Consider the following 18,627-nt stretch of genomic DNA (forward strand, 5'->3'; position numbering starts at 1 on the left):
GAATGGACGTGGCTATGTACAGGTATAACTTTATTTACAACAACAGGGAATCACCTGGCTTTCAGCCCTGGGCCATCGTTTGCCAAGTTCTGAGTTAGTTGACTAAGGTTTACATTTGAAGCTTGCTATAAAACATATATGATAAAGTGTTTGTATTTATTATATTTTAATACACATAGAAGTCTGATCTCCTAAAAAGACCTTGAGTTCCCAAAGGAAACCACTGTCTCAACTGGCTGTTTCTCATCACCAACAGATTCTTGTATATATATTGAAATCAAAAAAGAAAAAAAAACTAATCCCATGAATTAATTACAAAGACGATACCAAAAATTAGACATAGTGCATTTTGTTATAATATTGTGTAGAAAATATCCCTGAAAAAAATTGGTTAGGAAATGTACATCTTCATTCTATATGGTCCCTCCCTTTTGAACATCATAAGTTAACCTGTTTGGTTCTATATGGTGTTTTACTCAGAGCACAGCATCATCCAATGTGCCTCACAGGTGTTTTTAGAGGTTCTTTGCTCTTAAGAGTGTTACAGTTTGTTAAAGAACAATGTAAGGACAACAATTCATAAAAATGGCATTTATTTTGATGTATATTTCTTGAGTTTATAGTAGAATAATTTTACTGTAGATATAGTTCCTTTTCTCCTAATGATATTTGCACTGTATGATTTTATGATCACAGCGAGTTTTTCTTGGGTCTTGTGTCAACAATAATCTTTCTATCCTGCAGGTAGTTATAATTCTCTTCCTTTAAACTAAAACCTGGGAAAGGAGAGATACAGAAAACATTAAAGCGTGTCATATAAAACCTACCACAACAGATTGCTTTATTTTAAAGATCAAAAACCTTAAAATCTAATGTTGTTCTAATTTGAGTACAATAGAGGAGAAGCTATCTAGAGTCTGAATTCTCTATCAACACAGATTTCCCAAGCCCTTTGAAAATGACCTAATAAAGGTTAAGCTAATAAGGCATACCCTTGAAGATTGCTATTAAGTTGAAATGAGGTAATATTAGTTTACTATTTTTCAATCAATATAAGGTCCCGCTGGTATTTTCTTTTCTAAATTTAAATTACCTTTACTCCTAAGGTTTTCAGGAGGGACATTCAAGTGAAGATGAAGTGATCTTAGTAATCATAAGTATTTCGAGTCCGTTTGAGGGTGTGTGTGCACAAACATGTTTTTAGCATATTCCTAACAACATTTGAAATACATATTTTTTCCACTTGAAATAAGTTTGATAAACTGGCGTATTGATTCCAATTGCTGCTATAAAAAATCACAAAAAGTTTAGCAGTTTAAACAATACAAATGTACTATCCCACATTTCTGGTGGTTAGAAATCCGGTATGGGTCTCACTAGACAAAAATGCAGGTGTCAGCAGCGCTCCTTTCTGGAGATTTTAAGGAAGAATCTGTTTCTGTGTTCATTCATGTTGTTAGCAGAATTCAATTCCTTGCACCTACAGGACCAACAACCCTGCTTTCTTGCTGGCTGTCACCTGAGGACCATTCCCAGCTTTTAAAATTAATCTGCAAAATTTATATATATATATCGGGTTTCTTGACTCATGATTCCATTTCTTCATCTTCAAAGCCAGAGAATACGGGTGGAGTCCCTCTCAAGGTACGTCATTAGGTCCTTCTCTGCTTTCTCTTCTGCCGTTAAGAGTACTTGTGATTACACTGGGCTCACCTGGATAATCTCCCTATTGTAAGGTTGACTGATTAGAGAACTTGATTCTACCTGCATCCTTAATTCCCTTTTGATATATAACGTATTCACAGGGCCCAGGGTTAGGACGTGGGCATCTTTGGGAAACCCATATTCAACCTGCTGCATTTTGTAATTCCTAATATCCACAGTAGCAGCGGTCAACCCAATTACTACCTACAAAACTTAGGGCAAAATAATAATAACAATATAATGCAATGATCATATTTTATATTTTAGGTCCATAATTACCATAATAAAGAAAAAAGGAACCAAAAATAAAACAGATACTTATAAAGGATATTTGATATGGATAGTGGCTGTGTGAGCTGTAGTCAAATTTTATTGCAATTGTATTGTTTGAACAATAATTCATTTTTAAATTTAATTTTAAGAGAAAGTAACATTTATAGTGGTAATTTCTAAAACTGTGAGCCCAGATGTGGTAGCTCATGCCTATAACCCTGGCACTTTGGGAGGCCGAAGTGGGAGGGTCACTTGAGCCCAGGAGTTTGACACTTGCCTAGCAACATGGTAAGACCCTGTCTCTACAATAATAATAATAACAATAATAATAATAGAATAATCAAATTGTGACAACTGCTGAAGTCAAAGAGGGCTTAAGCTGCCTTTTGTGTATTGCAGAATAAAAGTTCTAGTTGTGGTATAAATATGGATCATAAAGATTAATTCTTAGGTAAACATGAAAAGGTTTTATATAACTACCAAAAAAAGTAATATCAAAAAATACATTCCCAAAATTGTTTGTCCTCTGTACTATCTCAATCAATCCATGTCAGAAGATACAGGATTAATTTTAGTTCTATCATTGGCTAGCTTAGTTTTTCATCCTTAAAATTAATTTGTAGAATTTTGTATTGATTATATCTTTCCACCAACAGTAAGAAACTTCTGCCATCTAAGTGCTCCCAAATTTCTGTGAAAACATGGATCAGTAATATGGTAAATAAATGAGCACCCTTATCCAAAACGCTAGTGACCAGAAGTGTTCAGACATTCATATTTTGAATTTTTTAGACTTTGGAATATTTGCATATACATAATGAGATGTCTTGAGGATGGGACCCAAGTGTAAACATGAAACTCATTTGTATTTCGTGTATACCTTATACACATAGCCTGAAGGTAATTTTATACAATATTTACATAGTTTTTTTAAAAAACAAAGTTTTGACTGGGTTTTGACTGTGACTTGTCACATGAGGTCAGGTATAGAGTTTTCCACTTGCGGGGTTGTGTCAGCATTCTAGAGGATCCAGAATTTGAAGCAGTGTACATTTTGTATTTTTGGAATACAACCTGTACTTTTATTTTGGGCATCAAATTGAAGAAAGACTAATATGCTTGAATATGTCCAAGGGGAATGAATAATAAAATAAATAGATCTGACATTTTTTTAAATGTTTGATGAAATTAGAGATGTTTGATCTGGAGAAAAAAAAAAACATTATGTGACACCTAGTGTTGATTTTTTTAATATTTCATTGACTTTTTTAGAGAATGTTAGTATAACTACTATTCAAGTACTTTACTATATCTTAATAATATGTTGATATTATTATATTATTAAAATGATGTAAGCTGGTTCTCCAAAAAACTGAAGAAGTATGATTTTGGCATTTAGTCATATGCTTAGGAAGACCCTCCATGTGCCACGAATATTCACCAAGTACCTACATTCTACCAGGATGTTCAAGGGCCATGGAACACAGTGGTGAGCTAACAATGCAACCCAGACAAAAACAAAAACAGAATAACCAAAAGAAAAAATACTTCCTCTCAGAGCTTACCTTTTCATAGTACAAATGAAAATGAACAAAATGAATAACAAAATCATGTAGTGTATCTATATTAAAATCTGTTCATTGTTCCTCAATTTTTACTCCAACCTTCTTTCACATAGTGATGGAGACCTCCCTTCAAGTTCTGGAAACATATCTGTCAGTTACAGTTTAGATTTTCCAGCTTCAGTGTTACCTATGTGATTCATGTGCCTAAATTCTTACCAAGGAATTATAAATGAAATGCATATGTATGTGTAACTTTTGTGTCCATTACCTCAAGGGGGTCTCTTGAAAGGTTATGCTTCTGGCACTGGCAGACCAGTGGGTTTAGGCCAAACCCTCTCAAACCACGAGTAATTGGAAGAGCTGGAGAAAGTATAAAATAAAAGGAATCTATTTGAAGACATCAGAGGAGTATCAAGGCCACGATGCTGGATAAAAGAGAACTCCAGAGAGATGAACCTTACGTTTGATATCAATATTTACCTCTAAATAATTTGCTATTTACAAACATTAGCTGAGTGGCTGAAGAGCAAACTAAAAGTAGTGGGGAGAGGCTGAGTTCTCAGCAGCTTTACAGGGAAAGAAAATAACAATAGATCACGCTCTGTATTCCAAGTTTGTTAGTGTCTATATTTTCTTTGTTTTTGTCACTGTGTACTATATTCCAAGATTTTTCCTCTGATCTACTTTCTAATTTCCTTATTCTCTTTAAAACCGTGTCTACTTTTCTGTTAGAATACTACAATAAATACTTGATTTTCATTAATATGTTTTTCTATTTCTAGATATTCTATTTGGTTCTTTTCTAACCCGTAGGTTGCTTTTTACAGTTTTATGCTCCCTAAAGATATTTTCAGGTTTGACTTTCATTTCTTTAAAAATAACAATTACTATTGATTTACAGTTTCTACCAGGTGTCTTTGTAGATACTGTCTGTGACATGTTTCAGCTGGTACCTATTTGCTGTACCTTCTGTGCTTCGTAATTATTTTATCTTATTTTACTTTTACTTTAGGCTGCCCATTTGTCTTTGTTAATTACTCTTGAGGCATAAGATGATGATGACACCCTCCAGAGAAGGAATTTAATTAATTAAGTTTGTTTCCTGTACTAGCTAAATCTTATTCCAACTTTTGTCTTTTTGTTCTGTAATTTTCTCAATGAGTATATGTATTAGTCAGTTCTCTCATTGCTATATAGAAATACCTTTGACTGGGTAATTTATAAAGAAAAGAGGTTTAATTTTATGGTTCCATAGGTTGTACAGGAAGCAGGTTGCTGGCATCTGCTTGGCTTCCGGGGAGGCCTCAGGAAACTTACAATCATGGCAGAAGGCAAAGATGGTACAAGTGTCTTACTTGGCAGGAGCAGAACTAAGAGAGTGGAGAGGTGCTACAGTTTGAAACAACCAGATAGCACAACAGTTCAGCCACTCACTACCATGAGTACAGCATGTAGGAGATGGCGCTAACCCATTCGTGAGAACTCCACCCCCATCATCCAATTACCTCCATCCAGGCCCAACCTCCAATACTGTAGATTACAACTGGACATGTAATTTGGTGGAGGAAGATCCAAACCACATCAATATGTTAACATGATTGTGATTCTGTCAGCTCTTTGATATATATGTAGAGGTTGTTTGGGTCACCCAGTTATAGGGAATTTAGGCTTTAAATCCCTGCAGGAGGTACCTTATAAATACATTGTCTCAGGCAAGTTATTTTTCTAGCTTAGTAACAATTCAATTTTCTTTGTAATTATCTAAATAGTTTCCTTCGGATTCAGCATTACAGTAAAGGACTTCTTTAGTTTTTATTTCTGCCCTGCCTGTCTCATAAATCCATCAAAACTAATTGTCATTTGTGCACAGTCCAACTTCAAAGTGGCTTCAATGCTCTTCTTATTCCTCTGGGTTCTGACTTTCTCGTGGATTTTGACCTGGTATTTCCCTTGTATCCTTTAGGGATTTTGAGGAATTAAAATTTATTTTCAATATTTTATGCAGCATTTAATTTTTTTATTTCTTTAAATAATCTATCAAATTTACCTCCCCAAAATATAAATCCTCTGCTCCTAACTTTATTACTTATTTACTGTGAAAGATTTTCGTTCTATACTTTAAGTTCTTTATCTTTTTGAATTGCTCTTTTATAACCTGGGGATGTTGGTTGCTTTTGTTTTTTGAATGAATACATTTCCTTCAAAGTACCCCTTAAGTAGCATTTCCTAATTTTGAAAACTTCAGAACATTTTCTACTTAATCCATGGATTGTATTTTTAGATTTCAAACACATTTTTCCTACCAGTCTAATTATTGGTTTCTAACTAATTTCACTGTGGGAAAAAAAAAGAGTAAGTTCTATAGGCAACTAATATTTTTAATGAGTTGCGGCTTATGTCATGACCTATAAAAATGTCAATTTTTAGAAATAGAACAGTCCACTGTTGTGTGCAAAGTTCTCGCTCTGGCTCTCTCTACATGAGATATATATGTTAGTATAGCTTGTTAATTGTGTTTTTCCAATCTGCTACATATTTTCTGTCTGCTTAGACTATCACTTTTGAGAAAGACATGTTAAAATCATCCATTATTATTTCTTATACATTTTTCTATGTTTCTGTCAACACTTCTTTTAATGTTAGGAGACCATATTTTTGGGTGTATATACATTCGCAGTGATAATATCTTCTACTAGTTTATTTCTCATTATCATGTAGTGATTATCTTAGCGCTTATTCTTACACCTCATGCTGCTTGATGCCTACTTTTCTTAATATCTCCATGTAGAGTCTTTCTGTCTTATTTTCTTTTAAATATATTTATTTTATGGGACATATAGCTGGATTTTTAATGCAATTTATATCTTAGGGTTTTAGTAGATTATTAGCAATTATTACTACTTATTACAAATATTTCAATTAACTTTTATTTTGACTTTTTCCCTCTTTCTGCAGCCGTTTTTCAATGCACCATTTTTTTTGTTATTAATGTCTTTCTTCCTTTATTCTTTCTTCTTACATTAGAAGTATAATTTAAATGTAAAGTTTCATTAAATTAACATATGACTTTTTTTTTAATTTTAGCAAAGTTTGCCGTTTTTAACGTTTTCTCTTTTATTCTTGAGTAGAACTTGCAATTAATGTGTTTTGTTGCCCCTTGTATTCCATCACTTACATCACCTATATTATTTGTGCTAAAGTTTAATTCTTAATTTTTAAGCATAAAAATATAATTATTATTTTTAATAGCCTATAGTTAATTAGATTCAACAGTATGTTTTGCTAATTCTCCTGGGTTTAATTTTTTCCTCAGTAAGTGTGTTCTTTCCCAATAGTTCTTTCTCAGAAAGTTTTTAGGTGGTAAAATGTTTTAACACATTTAAATAATAATGTTCTTATTTTATTCCTGTGTTATTCATTGGAAAATATTATATTTGGCGATATCAGTCCAGATTGACAAATATTTTCCCTCAGCACTTTTGAGGCACAACATCATCTTCTTGCATCTATTTTTGCTGCTAAATACATCATTAGCTTCATTATCACTCCCTTGTAAGATAGCTGTCCTCCTGCGTAACTGTTAGATATTTGTTTCCTTAATTTTCCCCAATATATTATTATAAACAATTTCAAGTTCATGGGAAAGTTGAAAAAATGTGAGCCAGTGAATGCTTGTATTACTACCACATATTATGCTATATCTGCTTTATCTCTCTCTCTCTCTCTCTCACACACACACACACACACACACACACACGCACACGCGCGCACGCACACACGTACTCCAATATCTATCTTCTTTGGATGACTTGCAAACTTAATCTTAGATTTGATTTAATTAAAAAGTATTGCTATTCATGGCGGGGCACAGTGACTCATGCCTGTAATCCCAGCACTTTGGGAGGCCGAGGTGGGCAGATCATGCAGTCAAGAAATGGAGACCATCCTGGCCAACATGGTGAAAACCAATCTCTGCTAAAAATACAAAGCAATTAGCTGGGCGTGGCACATACCTGTAGTCCCAGCTACGCGGGAATATCACACAGGAGAATCGCTTGAACCTGAGGGGCGGAGGTTGCAGTGAGCCAAGATCACGCCACTGCACTCCACCCTGGTGACAGAGCGAGACTCCATCTCAAAAAAAAAAAAAAAAATCGCTATTTATAATTATATTCATAATTAACAGTCTTTTTAAGGTATGATAGAAATGTAATGAACTACGTATTTTAAGTGTAGAATTTCGTAAGTTATGGCTAAATTCATAATCACAATCAAGATAATGAACGTAATCATCCAAAAAAGGCATCCCTGTCTTTGCACAACACATCCCTCAACCCTCCTTCACCAAGCAAACAATTATTTGTTTTCTTACACTACCATTTGCAATGTGTTAGCTTACATTTCCAAAAATTTTATTTTATGATTTATACAGTATGTCTTCTTTCCATCTGGCTTTTTTCACTGAGTGTAATTTTTGTTAGATTACCTTATATTGCAGTGTGTATCAATAGTTCATTATGTTTTTATTGCTGAGTAATATTTCATTATATGAATACACTACAATTTACTTATCCATTCATATGTTCATGGGTATTTGGGTACTTTCCAGTTGTTAGCTACTGCAAATAAAGGTGCTCTGAGTAGTTTTTGTGCTAGCCTTTGCATGGACATATGCTTTCCTTCTTTTGGGTGAATATGTAGTAATGCAATGATTATATTACCTGGTGGTGCATATTTAAATTTTCAGGGAACTGTCAAATTGTTTTCAAAACTATTTTTAGAAATTGCAATGCAAGAGAATTCCATGTATACATATTGTTCCCAATTCTTGTATTTTTAATGTTGATCATTCTAATATATGTGTCCTGGCACCACTGATTTCTATTAACGACTACAGATGTTGAGTAATCTTTCATGTGCTTAATTGTCTGTAAAACTTCCATGGTCAATTGCCAAATAAAATTTTTGCTCATTTTTAATTGGATTGTTCCCTTACTATTGAATTTTGAGAATGTGTATTCTGGATTTAACTTCTCTATTCGATGTATGATCTGCAAACATTTTCTTCCAGTCTGGGATAAAAGGTATAGTATATCTACACAGCACACCCCACTGAGGGGCTGAAATGTTCTTTTTACCAATGATAAAAGTAAAGTAGTTACTTAAGTTTGTTCACTCATTTTCTGGGGAAACAAAAGACTAAGACTTATGCTCTGTTCAGATTTAATTTTGAAATTTTGTAATTCTATGGAACACAATATTTATACTAAAATTTAATATATTTATATGTTTTTTAATGTCAGGGGTTTTTACAAGTCATATAAGAAAAATAAGAGATCCTCATCTTTCCAGTGTTACACACAAAAATAGGACAGAAAATACTTTCAGTATCTGCAATTAAACACATCAACATGAATGGGATAATCTAGCAGAGGCCATTATTTAGATACTTAATATTTGATTGAGACAATTTAGTTATTAAAATCATTTTTACTTACTTGTAATGGTGTAAAAGCACATTAGAGCTATATTAAGATTGTAATATCAGGGATATAAAGACAAGAAAATTGAAGAAATCTACATTTCTTCCAGCAATGTTATCATAGCCATTTACTATTAAGTTTTAAAATATGTATTTATTATTAAATAATCAATCTGGTTGAAAGTAAATTAATCACTAATTGAAATAAGTGAGCATTATGTCTTATATAGAAGTTGATCAAGTTATAAGAATTCTTTCTGTTTGGTTGAAATATTCCATCTTAATATTCAATTGAGAGTATGAACCTTTACAATTGCCCTTTCTGCATCATACAAGGTATTCAAAATGATTGAGGACAGGTTGAGCCGATGGGTAGGAACATTGCCTGACCTTGAGTAATTGCTTAAATCCAAATGGTAAACTTGTGGTTGCTAATAATAAAGTCTGCCTTAGTCTTCCTCTATACTCTGTCATTTTTATAATCTCAGTGGACAATATTTTTTCAAGTACTTCACTAATCCACAAAATTCCTGAATTCTGCTCACTGTTTAGACCTAAAGATATTTTCTCTGTTCTTCCCTCTTGACTGATGTCCTTCCATTTTACATTCATTAAGATTGTTCTCCATACAATGGGCTTGCAATTTTCTTAAGAGAAAACTCTTTACCTGCTTAACAGTTACTTTTAAAAATGGAGGGTTAATACAAGTATTGAATTCCAATTTGTCTTTTTTTTTTTTTGTAGGAATCATGCTATTGAGGAAATCAAAGACTCTCCCTTGTCCGATAATATTATGAGTCTAAAATTAAAAGACATTTAATACCTATAAGGTCTCATTGTATTTCTCTTACTGCATCTCCAACAATTGTTTTCATATTGATATCAATATTAATTTATTCACTGATACTTAAAAATTGTGCTTTCCTGTTCTTCCCCATCCCACTCCTTTTACTTGGCATTATTTAATACTTATGTCCACTCTCACTAGTCTTTCATCTCCATTTCCTTTTCTCTTAAATTTGATGTTTATATTTGTTTACACATTTAAAGTACCTATTTAAAATTCTCAATAATATAATAAAATTTTGATTTCTTGCTCCCTTCTGAATATATTGAATCTTTATTATCTAAAAATCAATAAAAATCCAGATCTTACCCTTGACCCCTTCTTTTTAACCCTTTGTTATTTAATACTCTAAATATTTCTAAGATATTAAAACATAAAATTCATTTACTATTTACTTATATCTGAAAACCACAATCTGCTGTGTTCTCTTCCAATTGATTCCAACAGCTGAAAACCACTGTCTGCCTTATTATAATGATGTAGATATTTTTCTTTGAAAAGTCAAGCAGTGGGCTGGCATTACAGCTTTTCCAATGTGGGGTCACAACCCCCATGACACTCAGGGAAGAACACACTGGCAATGTCAAACACGTCCTCTTTCATTGCACATCGTCAGTAGTTTCATAACATGACACATTTCTGTTCTTCTTAGATTCATATATTAGTTTCTTGAAGATATTTATTGGTTTTGTTTTTCTCAGTGTTTCTAATTCTATTATTTTCATTGTTGAAAGAAGAAACATATGCCCTCTTCAATAGATTCCTTCAATATTCCAGCACCTGAAAGACTTCGTCTCTTGAATAGAATCTACTCCATTTTTCTATTGACATTTTCCTTACTGCTCAGGAATTTCTTGTTTACATTTGTCCTGATTATTACCAGGCTATCTAGAAAGTTATTATTTTAAAATGTATTTGCTTTGAACTCCTTACTTAACTCTGAAACAGGAGAGTTCCTTGACCTGTGAAGGGGTTGGCTTGTTTACTCAGCCCACAGCTCTCAACCAGTCATGGGAGTGAGATCAAGCAAGTGAGCATCTAGGAGTTGCCAGCAACCCCTAGAGGCCCAGAGGGTGTGTGTTACTTGCTGCTTTTTTAGTTTTGCCGTCCACGGATGGCTGAAGTGTTAGCCCAGTGGAAGGTCAGTGTGACAGCCTCCTTCACCTGCATTTGGGACCTTGTCTGGCTTCCAGGAGGAATCAGGTCACAGGAACAAATTGAAGGTGGTAGATGTGTAGGATTTTTATTACCGATGAAAGTGGCTGTCAATGGGATGGGGAGCTGGAAAGTGGATGGAGTGGGAAGGTGGTCTTCCCCTGAAGTTTGGTTATTTCCAGCTGAAGTCTTCTCTAAGGTTCCACAGTCAAGCCATCCCTCTGAAATCAAGCTGCTGCTTCTCTTCCCTCCTTCTCTGCCACTCTGCTGCTAGTGGAGCTTGGGGTTTTTGTGGGTTCAAAATGCAGGGCAGGGCAGGCCAGGGTGGTTTTGGAAAAGGCGACATGCGTGCAAGAAAACAGGAATGCATGTTCTCACTTTGGGCCATGGGTCCAGGCTTGAGGGTGGAGCCCTTACCAGGAACCCTGCCCTTTTCTACCCAGTATTTCCCTGCCTCCTGTCTGTATCAAATCCATCATTTTTAAAACTTCCACGCCTACATCTTGTGACTGCTAATTCTGTTTTGTGTAAACAGATCCTCATGTAACCTTCTCCAAAATGATATGTGAGAGATACATTTTCTGATTTCTTATATTTCTCAAAACTGCTTTATTTTGCTATTTCTACTGATTGATTTCTTGGCTGGACATATGATTCTAAGTTAAAAATATTACTGCCTCAGAACTTTGAAGTAATTGTTACCTTTTTTAGTACCAAAGTTGCAGATTTTAAAAAATCTGCTGCATTTATGACATCTATTGATTAATATTTTTTCTTAGTATTCTCTGGATGCTTTTGGAATGTTATTTTTACACATGGCGTGCTGAAATTCCTCAACTATGTCAGTGATGCACCTTTGAATTATTATTTGTATATTGAGCTCAGCAATCAGTGGGCCCTGATATATCTACAGCTAGGTCACCAATCTTCAGCCCTGGAAGGTTGTTTCAGATTATTTATTTGGTAGTATCGCTTTTTTTTTTCCCCCCTTAATGTTCCCCTTTTGAAATTCCTGTTGATTAGATATTGAGCAATCTGGACCTACTATTTACCAATTCATTTTGTTTTATAGGTTTTCTCTTTTTTGTATTTTCAGGTGTATGTTCCAGAAAAACACCTCAAATTTTCTTTTAATCTTCCTATAGATTTTCATTTTTAATTTGTTAACATAGTTTTAATTTCTAAAGTTTTACTTTTTCTGAGAGCTATTTTTTTTTATTCAGTCCTGTTCATGACTCTTGTTTTATAAGAGGCATCATCTAGAAGTCTTCTGAAGACATTATGTGTTTTAAGATTGTCTTCTATCTGTGAATGATCTCTGTTTTTTCTTGGGGCCACATTTTTGTGTAATTGACTGTTTTTCTCCTTTCATGCTAATTTGCTTTATATGTCTAGTAATCTGTGGTTTTCCATTGAAATGAAGAAGTAAAGGATTAGATTACTTGAGTTGTTTGTCACTTATCTCTTAAGTTGTTGAGTGTTAAGGCTAGAATTTTCCATTAACATTTTTTTATTGAATAAGGACATTCAATAGGGTAGTACAGAAGCACAGCTTGTTAATTGGCAAACCCTCTTTCATACTCAAATGGTGTAGAACTGTCTTTAAAATGGAAGGCCCCACAGTTTCAGAATTAGAAGCACTTTACTTTGGAATAATAACACACATTCAAGCAAGGTTTATTCTATCTAGAATGTTCTTCATAATTGTTTTGAGATGGACTTACAATTCAATCAAGTTCCTGTCCGCCACCCTCGTAACTTTCTTTTTACGATCATGGAAAATGATGTCTCTTTGTATTTTGTCACATTTTCAGTCCTATTATTATCTGTGCTCATTCCAAGTAGAAAAATTTTCTAAGTTCAAGCTATCCAATTCAGGCTATCCTATTTTTGGATCTGTCATCTGCTGTATTAGAATTTGAGAAATATATTCTATTTGAATTTTATCAATATGATTTCATCTTTTACTTTTATAAAATTTATAGAATTTCCCCCAATATGTGTGCCCTCCACCCACTTTTTTTTTTTTTACAGTTATGGGTTTATCCCCATTTTAATCATTTATGATTTCTATAGTCTTGGAGGTAAAATCTAGACTAACACATATGTGTAATCTGCCATATTTCTATGTAAGTATAAAGTGTATATTATTCTTAATTATGAATTGGTATGAATAAGAACTTGAAAGTTGTTTATCAAAATAATTAAAACTGTAAATGTGGAACTTGCAATTTTATTTTAGCAATTTATACTAGATGTTAAAATTTTATTCATATATAGAGTTACATAGATGTTCAATGGAGGGTTATTATAAAAGTTACATCAGTAAAAAAGATTTAACAAAGGGAGAGTATGTCATTAAAATATGGCACATATAATTTTAAGCTACAGAACTTATTTTTATAGTTGTACTCAATATTCAAGCAGTAATTTTCAGTTCCTTCTACTTTATCATAAATAATATTTTTATAACATTATTTGATTACATTTACATTTCTTATTCATTTGGTTTATATTTAAATTGTAATTATTAACATAAGAATTTAAGACAGTGTAACAGAACAAATAAAATACAAGTATGGCTGGCCATAATAAATTTAAATATGCAAAGTTAATCTTACAGAGGCAGAGAGGATAGATACTAGCAGGAATGTGAGATACACTGATTTATAAAATGATGATCAAAGTTTGGTTCAACAATAAATAGAAGGTTAGACAAAAAATGATAACTTTTTGCATGAAATGAAACAAGCAACAATCTACCATGTGATTAATATTCAAAAATGTACTATTATATATATAATTTAACCTGATATGACGTAAGTCTTAGAATAATTGCTTTAAAAGTAATGCACTAAAAAACAAAGAAAAAAGAAACAAAACAAACAAAAAACACTATGCTTCTAAAGAGCTCTTACATTGACCCTATTATTTTGGGCAATAGTTTACAGTTCATCAAAGGAATGTCTTCAATACAATACAATGATGCCCTATTTTATTTTTGGAGAAACTGTATCTCTTTGAGGGTAGTCTCACACATTCTGCTATTTTTCTCAAAATCAAACACTGTGTCAAGGGTTTCCAGGTTTGGAAGAGTTTTCTGGCTCAATACAATGCTCCGCCAGACCCTGACTTCTCTCATGGTTTTGTAAACTCAGTTTCTAAACCTAGAACCACAAGCCTAGATTTTTCCATTCTCTGTAGATGAGTTTTCATGTGATACACTTAGGTTTCTTTTTTTTGCTGATGGGCCTTAAATTGAAAGCACTCTAGTCTCCTTTACTTTCTTTAGCTTAGTATGTCACAAATGAGAAGTAGAAGACTACACCTTTTGGATTCCTCAAGTCTCCAGTTTTCTTTTAAAACTTGATTCAGTACTTCTCCGGAGCTCAGTAAGAGGAAAACTTTCAATGTGTTGCCATTTCAGGATTTTGAGGTGAATTCCATATAGACTTTAATTGAGCCAGAATGTGAACAAGATGAAGAAATAAAAATTGTGTTTTCAGATATTCACTGCTTATGGGAATTTTATTTATTATATAATGTATGATTTCTGTGTTTTTCAGTTTGGGCTATTATAAGAACGTATTACACACCAGGTGGCTTACAAACAGAAGAAATTTTTCTAACAGTTTTAGAGGCTGGAAGGCTGGGATCAGGGTTCCAGTATGGTCAGGTTTTGGTGAGATCCCGCTTTCAGTTTACAAACTGTCAACTTTTTCTTGTATCCTCATATGGCAGAATGAGAGCAAGCTAGCTCTCTGGCCTCTTCATTTAAGGGCAGCAGTCCTATTTGTGACCTAATCTGCTCCCAAAGGCCCCACCTTCAAACACCATCCCATTGGGGATGATATTTCAACGTTTAAATTTGTAGGGGACACATATATTTAGTCCCTAACAAGATATTATTTATTACATGGGATATATCTCATGTATTATGTATGATATATATATTATGTATGATATATAATGTGATTTTCCCATCCAACTTTTTATTGGAATAATTACATATACAAGCAAGATGAAATATTAGCCAAGAAAGAAAGAAATGGGACCCAGATAAAGTAAATCCAATAGAAACAACTTGTCAAGCTGTATCTGAAAAATACTAAAAGAATATCTAATAAAATAAAAATCATTATTAATTTTCACAAAGTTGCTACACAAGGACAATGTAAAACAATGAATTGAATTTCTACATACCATCCAGTTAATAAATAAAAATTGTAAACGTCTATATTAATCACAGTAATAGTTATAGCAAATATCTAGAAATGGTCCTACATTTATGTATGTCTTCATAAAAAATTATGAAACAAATTGAGATAATTTGAAGAACTAAGAAAATGTACAAAACATGTTACAATCATAGATTTGAAGACAGTAATTTAAAGATGGAAATTCTCCTTAAACTTCTTCTTAAATTAAATACAAATTCAATCAAAATTGTCCCAACAATGTATTTCTATATATTTTGGTATTGATAGAAATTTGTAATTGTATTCTATATTTTAAGTGGATATGCAAATGGCTAACAGCAGCCAAGCAGTCTTTTAGGTGGGAAGCCTTGCTCTACTCATAATGAAGCTATACTAAGACGATGTGGGAATAGTACAAGTACATAATAAGGAGCCTCCAGACAGAGTCTAATATACATAGACACTTGATTTATACATAAACGTAGCCCAGAATAACTGTAGACAAAGGTTTGAGGGAAAAGTAGAACTTGAACCATATGTCGAACCTACAGAAAATTTCATGTCAATTTCATGTCAGTATATCTAACTGTGGAAATTGAAATAATAGATAATCTAGAAGATTATGTAGAAGTTAACCTCATTATCCTGGGTTAGGCAAAATTTCTTAAGGTGTTTTTAACCTAATGTTTCTCAAAGTTATTTCACTAGAAACTGTGTGTGTGTGTGTGTGTGTGTGTGTGTGCGCGCGCGCGCGCGCATGCGTGCGTGTGTTTAACACATTAATATATTGGAAAAATATCTTTTTTCTGAGACCCTTTGGGAAAAGCTTACCTTCAGTTCTGTTTTCTTATCAAATTAGCACAGGTTAATCACCAGAATTAAAGGACCGTGATTATCAGGTGAAAAACTTTACAAGGGCCGGGCGCGGTGGCTCAAGCCTGTAATCCCAGCACTTTGGGAGGCCGAGGCGGGCGGATCACAAGGTCAGGAGATCGAGACCATCCTGGCTAACACGGTGAAACCCCGTCTCTACTAAAAAAATACAAAAAAAACTAGCCAGGCGAGGTGGCGGCGCCTGTAGTCCCAGCTACTCCGGAGGCTGAGGCAGGAGAATGGCGGGAACCCGGGAGGCGGAGCTTGCAGTGAGCTTAGATCCGGCCACTGCACTCCAGCCTGGGGCACAGAGCAAGACTCCGTCTCAAAAAAAAAAAGAAAAACTTTACAAGAACAGTTCAGGGTATAAAGCCTGACCCCAATCTGATAAAAACATCAAAGCAGGAAACTACCAAGGAGATCATAAGATAATGAATTTTGGCTGTCCGTCAAGATTGATTTCTAGTGTAACAAGGTTAGCTGCAGTCAAGCATATACGGAGCAACTTATGTCATCGAGAAACATTAACCAGGGAATTGCATAAAATTTCGTTTAGCTTTTCTGGAAGATGTTAGTAATAGAAAAACAGTGATTAAAAAGTGTATTTGCAGCGGCGGCTGGGAGCGGGCCCGGGGAGGCTGAAGGGTTCGGGGATTCAGAGGGAGGGAGACTTGCCTCGCGGGAGCCAGAGGGATGCCCTGGCCTCCGCCGAGACCACAGCGGAGGAAGAAAGATCAACTACAGAGCTGCACCAAAGAAAAAAGCCAAAGTCTTCAGAAAATAAGGAATCTGCTAAAGAAGAGAAAAATCAATGACATTGCAATTCCTGAAAGAGCTCCAAAACGAGCTTGAACGGGGAATCATGTTTCAGAGTGACAGTGCCATTTATTAGACCTATCGTAAAGATATGTTAAAGGCACCTTCATTTGAAAGAGGTGTTTATGAACTGGCACACAATAACCGAACTGTATCTCTGAAGATTCTAAATGCAGTGCAGCAAATGTCTCTATATCCGGAACTTATTGCCAGGGTTTTATGTCAAACCACTGGTAGCAACGAGATTATTGAGCCAGTGTATTTCTATATTGGCGCTGTGTTTGGATTGCAAAGAATATATGTTGCTGCATTATTTGTTGCAAGTTGGCTTATGAGTGGAACATGGCTAGCAGGAGTGCTTACTGTTGCATGCCTCATCATAAGAGGGTAGTAGATACAACAAGAATGGAATACTCCATTCCTTGAAGAGAAAACTAGGCACTACCATATTTTGCATGCCAAGTTGTGCCCCTACAGGCTATTTGAAAAAGCAACTGAAATACTTATGGAGAGAGGTTTTACTACTTGTTGATAAGTGCTTCAACTTATATATTTATGATGATGTGGGGTATGGCCGCTATCTCGTTTCTTCAAGCAGTCTCTGTATTCCTGCTCGGTATCTTGCCACTGGAGCAAAGTGACAAGGTTTATGAAGTTTATAAAATCTACATATTTTCTCTCTTTCTGGAATTTTTACTGCAGTTTGGGAATCCAGCTGTGTTGGTATTTCCTTTGTTAAGTTTACTAGCAGCCTTAATGCTTGCTAAGTGCCTTCAGCTGAATGTGAAGAAAGAAACTTTTGTAGCTAAAACAATGAAAGTGATTAATTTTTACTTGGTGTGTCCTCTGACAGTGACATTGAATATTATAATGAAGATGTTTGTCCAGCACAAAGAACATGGGCACATGCCCAAATTCCTTGAAGCGAAATTTGGACTAAATATGACTAAGAATTTTACAGTGATTTGGCTCCTCTCTCAAGAGTCCCTGCAGGCATCTTCTCAAGACATTTTTTTTTTTAATTTTTACTTTTTGCAATTGACACTCTTCTTTATTACCTTTCTATATCCCAGTGTTAATTATTTGTTTTCTTTCTATACTGCAAGTTATTTTTAGGAGAATTAATACTAAGTTTCTGACAGAAATTGTTATTCTTGACGATGGATGAATTGGAGAAAGGCCAGAAATAATTTATCACCTAATTCATACTATTTTATTGGGTTCTCTTGTGATGGTTATAGAAGGCTTGAAGTACATCTGGATTCCTTATGTGTGCGTGTTAGCAGCATTTGGTGTATGTTTTCCTTAACTTTGTATGACACTTTTCAAGTGGCTTCAATTAAGAACCATACACCCAATATTGTTGGTGGTTTCCAAAGAAGGTGACACGCTAACCTACTCAAAATATGGGTGATTTTGTCATGAGGTCAAAATTAACTTTCTCCATATGTGAATTACTTCACTAGAGTTTACTGGATCAGATCCTACTTTGTATATAAAATCAACCCTGTGATATCCTTCCAATTTTGAAAAAGTAACAGAGTCTTCATTTCAAAGACTACCCAAAGTAAAATGCAGTTTTCTTCCACCTACTCAGTGTCTTTTGCAGATTGGAGTATGGACATTTGAAATATTGCTACTTCTTTCCCCCTCCTGCTCTTAACTGGATCCAGAGTTCTGTGGGAAATAGAAGATCAAGCAGTACTGTCCTTT

General features: G+C 34.2%; 1 pseudogene; it reads left to right on the top strand.

The window, feature by feature from the left end:
* LOC112621734 overlaps nucleotides 1-18,328 on the top strand; it is a 129,825-nt pseudogene extending 111,497 nt beyond the window's left edge.
* The last annotated feature ends 299 nt before the right edge of the window (nucleotides 18,329-18,627 follow it).

Source organism: Theropithecus gelada, chromosome 3 (assembly GCF_003255815.1).
Source record: "Theropithecus gelada isolate Dixy chromosome 3, Tgel_1.0, whole genome shotgun sequence".
NCBI lineage: Eukaryota > Metazoa > Chordata > Mammalia > Primates > Cercopithecidae > Theropithecus > Theropithecus gelada.